The 15862-nt window shown below is 38.6% G+C and overlaps 1 protein-coding gene and 1 pseudogene across 2 annotated transcripts in view; one reads left to right on the top strand and one right to left on the bottom strand.

Annotated features, from left to right (window-relative positions):
- Positions 1–15862, bottom strand: part of AXIN1 (axin 1) — a 196609-nt gene that overhangs the window by 122806 nt on the left and 57941 nt on the right. The gene's annotated exons all lie outside the window — the stretch shown is intronic.
- Positions 11359–11991, top strand: LOC118831052 (annotated as a pseudogene).

Here is a 15862-nt window from a genome sequence, read left to right as displayed (position 1 = left end):
AATATGATTACAAGGGGAAAAAATTGGACCTTTAATAAAATAAAGCACTCCCATGCATTTTTTGATGAAAAGAGCAGGGCTGAGCAGTAACTTTGAAACACAAATTACAAGAGCCGAGAAAAAACCTAGAAAGGTAAGTTTATTGAAGATATTGGAAGGAAATGTATGATAAGTTAACATTCTAATAGTAAGAGAAAAAAAATGAATCCCTTCAGAATCTTATATGTTCTTCAAAAGGTATTAAAAGAAGGAGCCAAGACGGCAGAATAAAGGCAGGGACTTGCATAAGCTCTTCTAAATTTTCCTTCAAACTACTTTAAAATAATGAAGTGCCTTCTGGAGCTCTCAGTCCACAGATGATAAGGGGGTTGGACAACAAATCAAAAGGAGATTACAGGGAACCCTTTGCTGACACTAGGTGCAAGACTTTGTTGTATTGCCCGTAGGCAGTTCTAGATTGAGTCCCAGGGTGAGGAAGAGAAGTACTAACACACTAGAGAGTATGGCTGAAGATGTGTGGGGCCCTGGCCACAGTTCCAGAGCAGAGTATTTGTAATTGCTCAAAGACTAGAGCACAGGCCAAAAAGCAGTGACCACATCTCTCCTTAGATCATACAACCTCAGAAAAACTGAAAACTTACAGACCCCCAGAACTATCTCTAGAAAAACACCAAAAAAAAAAACCAAACCCCTCAAGGTTGGGACAGTGCCCCTCCGCCCTGGGAGCAGAGCCCAACTTTAACATAAAATTAAAAGTCAAGAAATAGGTTGGAAAAATGAGTAGACAATAACAACAAAACGATGGTGACCAGAGAAAGTTACTATAATGACAAGGAAAATAAAAACACAAACCTAGAAGAAAACAAAGTCAAAACAGCTACATCTAAAGCCTCAGAGAAAAATGTGAATTGGTCTCAAGCCCAAAAAGAATTCCTGGAAGAGATCAAAAAGAATTTTTAAAATCAAATCAGAGAAGTAGAGGAAAAACTGAGAAAAGAAATGACAGTGATGCAAGAAAATTCTGAAAAAAGAGTTAACAGCTTGGTAAAGAAAGCATATATAACACCTTAAAAAAACAGAATAGGCCAAATGGTTAAAAAAAAGAGCATAAAAAATTCACTGAAGAAAAGAACTCCTTAAAAAGCAGAATTGGCCAAGTAGAAAAGAATATACAAAAGCTCGCTGAAAGAAATAATTCCTTAAAAATTAAAATTGAGCAAGTAAAAGTACATGGTGCCATGAGACTTCAAGAAATAACAATAAAAAAATTAAAAGATAAAAAAAATAGAAGAAAATGTGAAATAGCTTACTGGAAAAAACTGACCTGGAAAACATATCCAAGACAGATGATTTAAGAATTATTGGACTACCTGAAAACTATGATCAAAAAAAAAAAAGAACCTAAATATTAAATTTCAAAAAATTTTAAAGGAAAACTTCCCCAATATCTTACATCCAGAATGTAAAATAAAAGTTGAACAAATCTACTGATCACCTCCTGAAAGAGATTTCAAAATGAAAACATTATAGCCAAATTCCAGAACTCCCAGGTCAAGGAGAAAATATTGCAAGCAGCCAGAAAGAAACCATTCAAATATTAGGGAGCCACAGTCAGGATCACGCAAGATTTAGCAGCCTCTACTTTACAGGATCAGAAGGCTTGGAATATGATATTCTGGAAGGCAAAGGAGCTATGATTATAACCAAGAATCACCTATCCAGCAGAATCCTTCAGGGGAAAAAATGTAACACTTAACAAAATAGAGGACTTCTAAACATTCTAAACATGAAAAGAACAGAGCTAAATAGAAATGTGACTTTCAAATATAAGATTCAAGAAAAGCATAAAAAGGTAAACAGCAAAGAGAAATTATAAAGGATTCAATAAGGTTAAAATGTTTATGCTCCTAGATGATACTTGAAACTGCTAAGAATTTTATCATTATTAAGGCAGTTAGAAGCAGTATACATAGAAAGTGGACACAGGTGTGAGTTGATTATGAGAGAATGATATCTAAAAAGATAAAATTAAGGTGTAAAAAGGAAGAATAACTATGATGGGATGCTACCTAAAAATAAGAATAAGGGGGTAAGAAAAAAGGATTCACTGGAAGAAGGGGGAAAGGAAAAGATAAATTTTCTCACGTACAAAACCCAAAAGAGCTTTTAGGGAAAGATAGGGTAGTAGTGGACAATGCTTGAACCTTACTCTCATGAGAACTGGCTCAAAAAGGGAGTAACATACACACTCAGTTGGTTATAGAAATCTGTCTTACCCTCTAGGGAAGTAGGAGGGGAAGGGGATAAGAGGGGAATAAGATGGGGAGCGGGAGAGGGTTTGGGGAACTGATAGAAGGGAGGGTGGGTTGGGGGAAGTGGTGGTCTAAAGCAAGACAGAATTTTGAGGAGGGACAGAATAAAAAGAAAAAGAAAAAGATGGAAGAAAATGGGATGGACAGAAACGCACAGTTAGTGATCCTAATTGTGAATGTGAAAGGAATAAGCTAACCTTTAGAATGGAAGCAGATAGCAGAATAGATTAGAAACCAAAATCTAACAACATGTTGTATAAAAGAGATACACTTAAAATAGAAAGACACACAGAGTTGAAATGAGGGGATGGAGTTAAGTCTGTTATGCTTTAGCTGCAGTGAAGAGGCCAAAGGTGGCAATCCTGATAAACGGTACCACAGACCAGGGCTTCTTAAACTTTTGCCATTTGCAAGTCCTTCAGCACATCTTGAACTGTGGGTCACAATCCACAGTTTAAGAAGCACTGCCATAGACAATAAGTAATACAGAAAAATTTTACAGCAAGTTGAAACAACAATGTTGCTAGCATCTGTTGTGGGGCTGAGAGACTAACAACACCAGCACACAGGAGGGCTGCTAGCACATAGGTTCTTTGATCTGCTTTCTAAAGAAAGCAACTTTAAGGGGTCAACAATCTTACTTTAGTTAAACATACATATACCATTCACTTAGTTCAGGGGGAAAAGGCAGCACCCTGAACTTCAGAGCAAACACAAACAGAAATTACAAACAGAGACAATATAAACAGATTAACATTTTTGTCTAACCAAATCACAATACATAGTTACCAGAGAAGCACCAATACCTGGGTTTTCAAAGGGATGGAGGGGGGCTGCTTCAAAGGCTTACCCAGAGTCTCATCACCAACACTCTTTCAATGAATGTGCCCCCCAAAGGCAAAAAGCCAACCTCAGAGCTCTTATATTCTGTTCAGGGCCCTGAGGGCTCAGAGCCTACTCAGCAAAAAAGTGTGGGGCCTGGGCCCTCACATCTAGCTAGTGAAAGGGTGTGGGCCTGTTCAATGGGCGGGGAAAGATCTTTCACTTACAGATTGGCCTTACACAAGTTTCTTGTGTATAAAGGCCTCATTTCTCAAGTATATGGGGAACTGAGTCAAATTTACAAAATGAAGAGCCATTCCCTAATTGATAAATGGTCAAAGGATACGAATAGGCAGTTTTCAGAAGGAGAAATCAAAGCTATCTGTAGTCATTTAAAAATGCTCTCACTATTGATTAGAGGAAAAAGCAAACTAAAACAACTTTGAGGTGCCACTTCACACCTATCAGAAATGAAAAATGCTGAAGGGGGAGATGAAGGAAAACAGGTATAATAATTAACTATTGGTGAACTAGTGAATTGATCCAACCATTCTGGAGAACAATGTGGAACTATGTCAAAGGGCTATAAAACTGTGCATATCCTTTGATCCAGCAATACCACTAACAGATCTATATACCAAAGATATAAAAGAAAAAGGACCTATATGTGCAAAAATATTCATTAGCAGCTCTTTTTCTGGTGATAAAAATTGGACATTAAATGGATGCTCATCAATGGGGAAAGGTTGAACAACTTGTGGCTTATGATTGTGATGGGAGTACTACCGTACTATAAGAAATGATGAAGGGGATGGTTTCAGAAAAAACATGGCAAGATATATATGAACTAATGCAAAGTCAAGTGTTGAGAAGAAATGGGAGATCATTGTGCACAGAAATAGTAATGTTGTAACGATGATCAACTGTGAAAGACTTAGTAATTCTGACCAATACAGTGATCTAAGACACTTCCAAAGGACTCATGATGAAAAATATTCTATCTAACTCCAGAGGGAGAGAACTGCTGAACTTTGAGTGTAAATTGAAGTATAATTTTCTTGCTTTTTTTTTGGTAATATAGGTAATATGACATGATTTCACATACATATTTGATATCATATTGTTTGCCTTCTCAGTGAGTAAAAGACGCCTGGGAGGGAGGGGAAGAATCTGAAACTCAAAATTTAAAAAGAAAAGAATGTTTAAAATAAATAATGTTTTGAAAAGAAAAAAATGTAAATAAAATCCAAAAATAATCAATTTCAATTCAATTAACATATAGCAAACACCTATTATTCATGTGCAAGGAATAGAGATAAAAGACAAATTACTTGCCCTTAAAGAGTTTTCAATTTAAGGGGCATATAAGATATATACAGAAATAACTATAATGTAAGTTTTCATTTGAGTTATTCCATAAACATTAACCATATACCCACCACGTGCAAGGCACTGAGCTAATTGCTTAATTAGGGCTTGTCAGGATTGGGCTCTAAATGTCTCAGCACGGAGTAATAAAAAGGATTTGGAATCAAGAGAACTAAAGTTGCAATCTTGAGTCTGCTAATTACATCCCCTATGCACCCTTGGTTGGTTCAAAACCTCTCTGGGCTTCAGCTTCTTCATTAGTAAAACAAGGGAGTTGGACTAGATAACCTCTAAGGTCCCTTTCCACCTCTAAAACAATATTACTATGATCCTAGGTTCTACAGAATTCCAGAAGAGGGGAAGGTCTAGGAAAAGAACCAAGCAATTAATCAGCAATTAATCTATTTAGTGTTTACATGTCAAGCACTTGGGACACAAAGACAAAAAACTAAACAGTCTTTACTCTCTAGGACCTTGCCTTCTATTGGAGGGGGGCAGAGGAGGTGCAGGGAGAGGGGTAAACAAGGTACATATACAGGGTGTTCCAAAAGTCTTAGTGCAGTTTTGAGCTCTAACTTCTTAAAGCTCTAAGAGCTTAAAACTGTACTAAGACTTTTGGAACACCTTCTATATTTAAAGTATGTTTTGTTGTTTTTAGGAGAGGTGACTTGTGGGGGAAGGTTAAGAAAAGCTTCCCCTTGCTTTGAGGAACACAAAGTTACCTAAAAGGAAGGGTGAAAAAGGGTGTTATGTTCCAGAGGAGGGAAGATAGCCAATATAAGTGTCAGACAGTCAATGAATAAACATTTAAGCACCTACTATGTGCCAGGAACTGTGTGCTAAACATTGGGGATACAAAAAAGGGTAAAATTAGATGGAAATAGTCAGACCTACACAAGGATCAAAGAAGCCAGTTTGGCTGGAATAAAAAGTGCATGAAAATGAGAATGTATAACAAGCCTGGAAAGGTAAGTTAGACCCAGATGGTGAAGGGTTTTAAATGTCAAACAGAACTGAGTTTGTATTGCAAGGAAGGTTTCATGGAGAAAGTAGCACTTAAATTAAGCCTGAGATGAAGAAAAGGATTTCAAGGGCACTCTCTCCAGTGGATCAATTCAACATGTCAGCAAGAATAGTAAAAATGTTACTTCAAAAAAGAATTTGGTAAGATCCTAGAATAAATAAAATTAATTTTTTCCTACAATTACAGAACTATAGCTTCTATCTCCCACAACAAATTAAAAATATATGACATAAAGCACGGAGTAGTGGACATTGAGACATTGAGAACGGCGACATACTGGCAACTTGATAAGATCATGACCTGCGGAGATTACAGATCTACACAAGTGGAGGCATTTTCTCAACTAGGAATTACCTATGCTGATGAAATCACAGGTCCAGCTAAAATAATAATAAAAGTTATTATGAGCTCCAACCATTATACTATGCATGTGATGATAAATATCAAGGCTTAAAAACCAAAATCCTTTCCATTTAAAAAACTCTGCTGTTGCCACATACAAACCCAGAAAGTTTCTTTTTCCTCACTTTCCACGTCCTACATAGACTTAAGACTTCCAACATTTTCCATTATAATTTAAAATATGCCAGAATTCAAACTGTCTTAATAAAGCAACAATGACTGGTCCCTTTAGCATTGGTTAAAAATGAGAAAAACAGATCAATAAAAAAGACTAGACAAGAGAATCAAAAATAATGGAACTCACTAACCCAGTATTTGATAAATCCCAAAACATAAATTGCTTTAGAACAAATTCCCTATGCGATAAAAAAAAATGCTGGGAAAACTGGAGTTTGGCAGAAATTAAGCTTAGACCAATTTCTTGCACTGTGTTCCACAACAGATTAAAAATGGACACAGCACCTGAATATTAAAAGACATACCTTAAAAAACTGTAAGAGAAGCAATCCATATACCTACAGCTATGGTAGGGGTAAGAAAAGGGGAAAGAAGCAATTACAAAAGATAAAAAAGATTAATTCTGATTAGACAAAATTAAAAACCTTTTGCACAAATAAAACTAATGCATCTAGGACAAAAAGGAATAGGGTTGACTGGGGGAAAATGTGCATTGAGTATTTCTGGTAAGAGTTTGCTATCCAAGATATATAGGCAATTAACAGAAATATGTCAAGACCAAGAGCCATTCCTCAATAAGAGCTGTTGGTGAAGCTGTGAATTAGTACAACTATTCTGAAGAGCAATTTGGAATTGTGCAAATAAGGTGCCTAAAATGTTCAAACCCTGTGACTCAGAGATTCCATTGCTAGGTGCGTGTACAACCCCGCCCCCACACCCACATACCCACCAAGGAGATGACAAAAAAAGAAAGGCTCCGTATACACATACATATTTTCCAAGTTCTTATTAAATAGGGAGTCTGTTCCTAAGTAATATTTATGGTAAAATATATTATGTATGTATAAAATATGAATATATATCTGTAGTACTACTTTTACTGGTAGCAAAAAACAGGAAAAAAATGACTATCACTTGGGCTATGGTTAATCAGATTATAGTATGTGAAGGTAACGGGACTATTACTAAGCTGTAAGAAATGATAAAAATAGATAAGCCTAGAAAGGTTTATTTTAACTGATATAAAATGCAGTAAGCAGAGCTAAAAAAATAATATAACAATGTAAGACTATAACAATGTAAATGGAAAGAACTGCAAATAATTGAAAATGTTGCAAAATTATAAAGAACAAGCTTTGCTCCAAAGAAGAGATATGTTACCTCCCACAACTCCCTAGGGAAATGGGGCATCCATTTCCTACCCTGAATGTTAGATATTTTTCAATGTATTTATTGGTATGCTGAATATTTTTTTTCTTTTCCTCTTTTTATTTTAAAAAACTGTTATAAGGAGATAGTTCTCTGGGAGGTGGAGGGAATGTAATGCAAGGAGAAATCTAGGTGATATAAAAATAAATGATATTAATAAAAATTTATTTTAAAGAGAAATTAAACATGTAAAGCTCCTCAACTATTTAAATGTACAAAAGTATAAAAAATGGCTGAACAGATGTCTCCACTGATTGGTCAAGAGAAAACAAATTACTTCAGTGTTACTAAGTTCTATGGGGGGATGATGGGCAGAAAAAAATATTTAATCCAGAGGTTTTAACACATTTTTGGCCTCAAGACCCCTTTATACTCTTAAAAATTATTGAAGACCCAAAGCTTTGCTTAATGTGAGTTATTTCTACCTATATTAACTGTGTTAGAAATTAAAACTTTACATTTAAAAAAATCTATCAATTCATTAAAAATAACAATAAATTCATTACATGTTAACATAAACATTTTTATGAATAACTATTTTCCAAAACAAACCAAAAATTGGTGAGAAGAGTGTCATCATATTACACATTTTTGGAAATCTCTTTCATGTCTGGCGTAATAGAAGACAGCTGGATTCTCATATCTGCTTCTGCATTCAATCTGTTTACAATATGTTGTTTTATTTTAAGTACATGAATAAAATCTGTTTTTAAACAGATACATAGGTTAGAAAAGGGAATATTTAATGGGCAAATATTACTATGAAAATAGCTTTAACTTTGCAGACCCTTTGAAAATTCCTTGATGACCCGTTGGGAACTTCGGTCCACACGTTTGAGAACTGCTGGTTTAGTCACTGTGAAAAAAAATAAAGTTCCTCTCACTATTTTCAGTTAAGTCACCAAGTTAATAAAGAATCATCAGTCCCAGGGGAAGGCACTTAAAGAACCCAGACTGGAGTGTGCTAAACTCAAGTCAAAACCAAGATCCTTCCTCATCTCTCTTCTGTCTCCACCATTTCTACAGGCCTTTTATTCTCCAAGAAATGTCAGGCTCTCTTGAAATTTTCCTGCTTCCAAGTTTCTATTTTGATAGTTCCTTTTACTTTTTTTTTCATCAGAGTTTCTGCCCTTACATGCTACACCCGTCAGATGTGCTTTAAGAAATTCTATAATGTCATTTCATCTGGAATACATTACTGTGGGCAAAAATATAAATAACAACATCTATATGCTGCATTAAAGAACAGATCTGAGTCATATATTCCACACTCAAAGACCATTCTATGATTAAAAGAATATTTTGGATAGTTCTGTTTAAAGCCATGCAGGGAAATGTCTCTTTACTTAGTTTAAATAAGTGACAGTTACCGTGGTAGGCAATTTTCTTTCTTTCCTTTCCCCCTTTTCTGAAAGGCAATGGCCATGCCAGGAATAGCAATGAATTCAAAGAAAAATGTTACCTGTTAAACCTTTTTTGTGACTGCTGTCATCAGTACTGATTGCTTGGATGATGAGGCAGGGAATAAGGATGTTAATAAAGAGCAATTCCAAGGCACAAAAGTAGGGCGTGGAAGTCACAACAAGTTACAGCTCAACAAGCTCAAAGATGAAGAGACATTTTGAGTCCCACAAAGTCCCTCCCTTCTTTAAGAATATAATTAAGGCAACATGCACAGGAGGTGAAATGATCTACGTATTTTTGTGGTACCTAGCACCAGACTTAGGCACTCAGACAAACATTGAGAAAAATAAGCTAGATACTGGGAAAGAAAAATGAGAATTCTTTAGTCTTTTTTCTCTAAAGTTTTTTATTGTGAAACAAATCTCTATGTCAATTAAAAAACTAGGACTCTGGAATTTGGGTCATTTCCCTGCAGTTGCTGGTTTTAAGGAAAGCCAATGACTCTGGCCAAGATACCATTACTGTGACTCTACTCTTTTCGTGAAACCAATGGGCTTTTTTAGCAAACACTTCTTTTTTTTACTCAAGTGGCAAACTATGATAAATCCCCTAAGTTATATTCTAAGAAAAATTATCATGACTATTGGACTATTTACTACAACACACAAAATGAGTCACGTGCACTTTTTCCTACGGCTGGTAGGCCAGAGACATGCATTCAAAGGATGATAGATCACATACGGAAGGGACCATAGTAGTCACCTAGCTCGCTCACTCATATTAAAGCTCATGAAAGAAAAAAGCAAAGCCCAGAGAGGTGACTACCTCAAGTGCCACAGTTATAAAGTGGGAGAGGTGAGCTTTGAACCAAAGTGCTCTGATTAGAAATCCAATATTCCTTAGTCTACCATGTTGCTTGCTTGGTGCAGATATTTCTCATACCATAACTTATATTTCAAGGTACTTAATAGTACCCCTGTCCTATATCCTATATATCCTTTCTAAAAAGCATGGTAAAAGGGTGCCAATGTCTACTAGCTGAGCTAAAGGGAATGCACACAGAGATTCAATGAAGAAAAACCTACTAAGCAAAAGATTTCTAAAAACCAACAAACCTACAAACTATTAATCACTAAGATGGAATGAAATAATAATGAATGGGATGAATGACATGAAATAATACTTAAAATACTTCAAAGTATCTCTTAAAAAGAGAGCTGTTACATACACTATAGAATTTAAATGAAGAGAGGATTTCTAAGGATAACTGGGACAGTGACAACTTTCATCTGGTTGTTTCAGTTTGTTGAACAATGTGATATTTCTCATCTGAAGTTAAGGCATAGTTTCTTAGGAATCTAAAGGCTAAATATTTGTCCAGTTCTTTCAGGATGATTTCCAGCATGTTAAAGAAACTCTGCCAAAAAGATCCTGGATCTAGATCAGTCTGAACCAAACACCCACACACTTTAATATGTTACTGATGTGCCTTCTTTCCTGGAAGAGAGGAAAGTGAATAATAGTTATTCTCTAATGGTAACTTGTTTGTGTGGTTTCTGTGTATGATTTGGAGATATCACTTCAATATTCGCATGGAAGAGATTTCCATATAACAATGACAATAGGGAGGGGGCGGAGCCAAGATGGCTGCTGGAAAGCAGGGACTTGCTTGAGCTCCCTGCCAGGTCCCTCCAAAAACCTATAAAAAATGGCTCTGAACAAATTCTAGAACTGCAGAACCCACAAAATAGCAGAGGGAAGCAGGAATCCAGCCCAGGACAGCCTGGATGGTCACTGGATGAGGTCTATCATGCACGGAGTGGAGGGGGGTAGAGCCCGGCAGCGGCAGGGCCAACCAGACCAGGAGCCAGGCAGAACAAGTTCTAGCGCCCTGAATCAGTGAGCTGTGGCAGTTACCAGACTTCTCAACCCAAAAACACCAAAGACAACAGAGAAGGTTGGTGGGAAAAGCTGTGGGGGACAGAGTGAAAAGAGGATGCAGCTTGGCCACTACCCCAGGGGCAGGGGGCGGGGAGAAGAGGTGCAGCTACAGAACTACAGCTGCAGTTACTTCCGGCCCCAGGCCCACCTGGTGGGAGGAATTAAGTGGTGGATCAGAGCAGGAGTGCAGAGCCTGCTTAAGATTTTCATCAGGTCCAGGTTGGTGGTTCTTGAGGAAGGAGGAGTGCTGGTGTGGCAGAGCTGGCTGTATAGAAATAGCTCTGAAATCAACAGCGCATCCCCTCAAACTTAGAACAAAGTACTCTTTACACTACAAGCAGTCATACCCCGCTGAAAAACTCAAGGGTCAAGTAAGTTTTCTGGGAATATGGCCAGGCAGCGAAAACACACTCAGATTCAGTCTCAGACCTTGGAATCTTTCTTTGGTGACAAAGAAGACCAAAACAGACAGCCAGAAGAAGTCAACAAAGTCAAAGAGCCTACCACAAAAGCCTGCAAGAAAAACATGAACTGGTCTCAGGCCATGGAAGAGCTCAAAAAGGATTTGGAAAAGCAAGTTAGAGAAGAAGAGGAAAAACTGGGAAGAGAAATGAGAATGATGCAAGAAAACCATGAAAAAAATATTGAAGAAAACAACACCTTAAACAATAGACTAGCTCTTTGTAGCTCGCGCCAACCATGGGAATCTCCCGGGACAACTGGCACAAGCGCTTGCAAGCGCAAGCCCTACCACAAGAAGCGCAAGTATGAGCTGGGCCGGCCGCCCACCAACACCATGATTGGGCCCCGCCACATCCACACCATGCGAGTCCGAGGAGGCAACAAAAAGTACTGGGCGCTGAGGCTGGACGTGGGCAACTTCTCCTGGGGCTCCGAGTGCTGTACCCGAAAAACAAGGATCATTGATGTGGTCTACAATGCATCCAACAATGAGCTGGTCAGGACCAAGACACTGGTGAAGAATTGCATTGTGCTCATTGATAGTACCCCATACCGCCAGTGGGACCAGAGTCCCACTATGTGCTGCCGTTGGGTCGGAAGAAGGGAGTGAAGCTGACTCCTGAGGAGGAAGAAATTCTAAATAAAAAGCAGTCAAAGAAGATCCAGAAGAAGTACGAGGAGCAGAAGAAGAATGCCAAGATCAGTTCTCTTCTGGAGGAACAGTTCTAGCAGGGCAAGCTCCTTGCCTGCATCGCATCCAGGCCAGGCCAGTGTGGCCGAGCAGACGACTACGTGCTCGAAGGCAAAGAGCTTGAGTTCTACCTGAGAAAAATCAAAGCCCAAAAGGGCAAATAAACCCTAACTTGGACATTCTCTAATGGAATAAATCCCCAGATCGTTTAAAAAAAAATAGACTAACTCAAATGGCGAAAGAGCTCCAAAAAGTCAATGAGGAGAAGAATGCCTTGAAAGGCAGAATTACCCAAATGGAAAAGGAGGTCCAAAAGACCACTGAAGAAAATATTACCTTAAAAATTAGATTGGAGCAAGTGGAAGCTAGTGACTTGATGAGAAATCAAGATATTATCAAACAGAACCAATGGAATGAAAAAGTGGAAGACAATGTGAAATATCTCATTGGAAAAACCACTGACCTGGAGAATAGATCCAGGAGAGAGAATTTAAAAATTATTGGACTACCTGAAAGCCATGATCAAAAAAAGAGCCTAGATATCATCTTTCAAGTAATTATCAGGGACAATGGCCTTGATATTCTAGAGCCAGAGGGCAAAATAGAAATTGAAAGAATCCACAGATCACCTCCTCCAAAAGATCCCAAAAAGAAAACTCCTAGGAATATTGTCACCAAATTCCAGAGCTCCCAGATCAAGGAGACAATACTGCAAGCAGTCAGAAAGAAACAATTTGAGTGTTGTGGAAAAACAATCAGGATAACACAGGATCTAGCAGCTTCCACATTAAGGGACCAAAGGGCTTGGAATATGATATTCCGGAGCTCAATGGAGCTAGGATCAAAACCAAGAATCACCTACCCAGCAAAACTGAGTATCATGCTCCAAGGCAAAATATGGATTTTCAACAAAATAGAGGACTTTCAAGCTTTCTCAGTGAAAAGACCAGAGTTGAATAGAAAATTCAACTTTCAAACACAAGAATCAAGAGAAGCATGAAAAGGTAAACAAGAAAGAAAAATCATAAGGGACTTACTAAAGTGGAACTGTTTTGTTTACATTCCTACGTGGAAAGATGATGTGTATGATTCATGAGACCTCAGTATCATAGTAGCTGAAAGGAATGTGCATATATATATACACATACGTGTGTGTCAATGTATGTAGGTGTGTATATATATATATATATATATATATATATATATATATATATATATATACACACACACACACACAGAGGGCACAGGGTGAGTTGAATATGAAGGGATGATATCTAAAAAAATAAAATCAAATTAAGGGATAAGAGAGGAATATACTGAGAGAGGGAGAAAGGGAGAGATAGAATGGGGTAAATTATCTTGCATAAAAGTGGCAAGAAAGAGCAGTTCTCTAGGAAGGGAAGAGGGGGCAGGTGAGGGGGAATGAGTAAATCTTGCTCTCATTGCATTTGACCTGAGGATGGAATACCATACACACTCAATTGGGTATCTTACCCCACAGGAAAGGAGGAAGAAGATAAAAAAGGGGGGATGATAGAAGGGAGGGTAGACAGGGGGAGGAGGTAATCCAAAACAAATACTTTCGAAAAGGGACAGGGTCAAGGGAGAAAATTCAATAAAGGGGGATAGGTTAGGAAGGAGCAAAATATAGTTAGTCTTTCACAACATGAATATTGTGGAAGGGTTTTACATAATGATATGCATGTGGCCTATGTTGAATTGCTTGCCTTTTTAGGGAGGGAAGGTGGGGAGGGAAGAAGGGAGAGAATTTGGAACTCAAAGTTTTAAAAACAGATGTTCAAAAAAAAAAAGTTTTTGCACTCAACTAGGAAATAAGATACACAGGTAATGGGGTGTAGAAATTTATCTTGCCCTACAAGAGAAGAAGGGAAAGGGGGATGGGAGGGGAAGTGGGGTGACAGAAGGGAGGGCTGACAGGGGAACAGGACAACCACAATATGCGCCATCTTGGAGTGGGCAGCAGGGTAGAAACGGAGAAAATTCGTAATTCAAACTCTTGTGAAAAATCAATGCTGAAAACTAAATATATTAAATAAATTAAATTTTAAAAAAAACAATGACAATAATCTTACATAAAAGAATTAATCTATTTTCTCTTTTATAATCACCTTTATCCCTTGCATTGTTAAGAATTAACTCCCTGGGTAGCCAAGATGGTGGCTGGAAAGCAGGGACTTGCCTAGGGCTCTCACACAGGACCCTCCAAACACCTATAAAAATGGCTCTGAACAAATTCTAGAACTGCAGAACCCATGGAATAGTGGAGGGAAGCAGGGCTTCAGCCCAGGACAACCTAGATGGTCACTGGGTAGGGTCTATCACACTGACCTGGAGGGGACGGAGCTGAGATGGCAGCTGAAAAGCAGGGACTTGCGTGAGCTCCCTGCTAAGTCCCTCCAAAAACCTATAAAAAACGGCCAAAACAAATTCTAGAATGGCAGAATCCACAAAATAGCCGAGGGAAGCAGGGCTCCAGCCCAGGACAGCCTGGATGGTCGCTGGGTGAGGTCTACTGTGCATGGAGCTGGGAGCAGAAGGGGAGCGGAGCACAGCGTGGGTGGCGGCAGGACCAACCAGACCAGGAGCCAGGCAGAATAGGCTCTAGTGCCCAGAATGAGTGAATTGTGGCAGTCACCAGACTTCTCAACCCACAAACACCAAAGAGAAGGTTAGTGGGAAAAATTGTGGGGGACAGAGTGAAAGGAGTTCAAGGTTCAGCCACCTCCCCCGGGACAGTGGAGGTGGTGCAGCTATAGAACTATAGCTGCAGTTGCTTCCAGCCCCAGGCTCACCTGGTGGGAGGAATTAAGTGGCGGACCAGAGTAGGAGTGCAGAGCCTGCTTAGATCTGAGTCATGGTCAAGGCTGGCAGTTCTTGGGGGATGAGGAGCTCTGGTGTGGCAGAGCTTGCTGTGCAGAAATAGTTCTGAAAACAACAGCAAAGCCCCTCAAGCTTGGCACAAAGTACTCTCTACTCTACAAGCAGTCATACCCTGCTGAAAAACTCAAGGGTCAAGTAGTTGGCTGGGAACATGGCCAGGCAGCAAAAACAGACTCAGATTCAGACTCAGACTTTGGAATCTTTCTTTGGTGACAAAGAAGACCAAAACATACAGCCAGAAGAAGTCAACAAAGTCAAAGAGCCTACATCAAAAGCCTCCAAGAAAAACATCAACTGGCCTCAGGCCATGGAAGAGCTCAAAAAGGATTTGGAAAAGCAAGTTAGAGAAGTAGAGGAAAAATTGGGAAGAGAAATGAGAGTGTTGCAAGAAAACCATGAAAAACAAGTCAATGACTTGCTAAAGGAGACCCAAAAAAATACCGAAGAAAGTAACACCTTAAAAATAGACTAACTCAAATGGCAAAAGAGCTCCAAAATGCCAATGAGGAGAAGAATGCCTTGAAAGGCAGAATTACCCAAATGGAAAAGGAGGTCCAAAAGACCACTGAAGAAAATGCTACCTTAAAAATTGGATTGGAGCAAATGGAAGCTAGTGACTTTATGAGAAATCAAGATAGTAAAAAACGGAACCAAAGGAATGAAAAAATGGAAGATAATGTGAACTATCTCACTGGAAAAACCACTGACCTGGAGAATAGATCCAGGAGAGAGAATTTAAAAATTACTGGACTACCTGAAAGCCATGATCAAAAAAAGAGCCTAGATAACATCTTTCAAGAAATTATCAAGGAGAACTGCCCTGATATTCTAGAGCCAGAGGGTAAAGTAGAAATTGAGAGAATCCACCAATTGCCTCCTGAAAAAGATCCCAAAAAGAAAACTCCTAGGAATATTGTTGCCAAATTCCAGAGCTCCCAGATGAAGGAGAAAATACTGCAAGCAGCCAGAAAGAAATAATTTGAGTATTGTGGAAACACAATCAGGATAACACAAGATCTAGCAGCTTCTACATTAAGAGATGGAAGGGCTTGGAATATGATATTCCAGAGGTCAATGGAGCTAGGATTAAAACCATGAATCACCTACCCAGCAAAACTGAGTATCATGCTCCAAGACAAAATATGGATT

The sequence above is a fragment of the Trichosurus vulpecula genome, chromosome 9, assembly GCF_011100635.1.
Source record: "Trichosurus vulpecula isolate mTriVul1 chromosome 9, mTriVul1.pri, whole genome shotgun sequence".
Classification (NCBI taxonomy): domain Eukaryota; kingdom Metazoa; phylum Chordata; class Mammalia; order Diprotodontia; family Phalangeridae; genus Trichosurus; species Trichosurus vulpecula.
The sequence above is the reverse complement of the archived record's forward strand: the minus strand, read 5'-3'. Positions and strand labels throughout refer to the sequence as shown.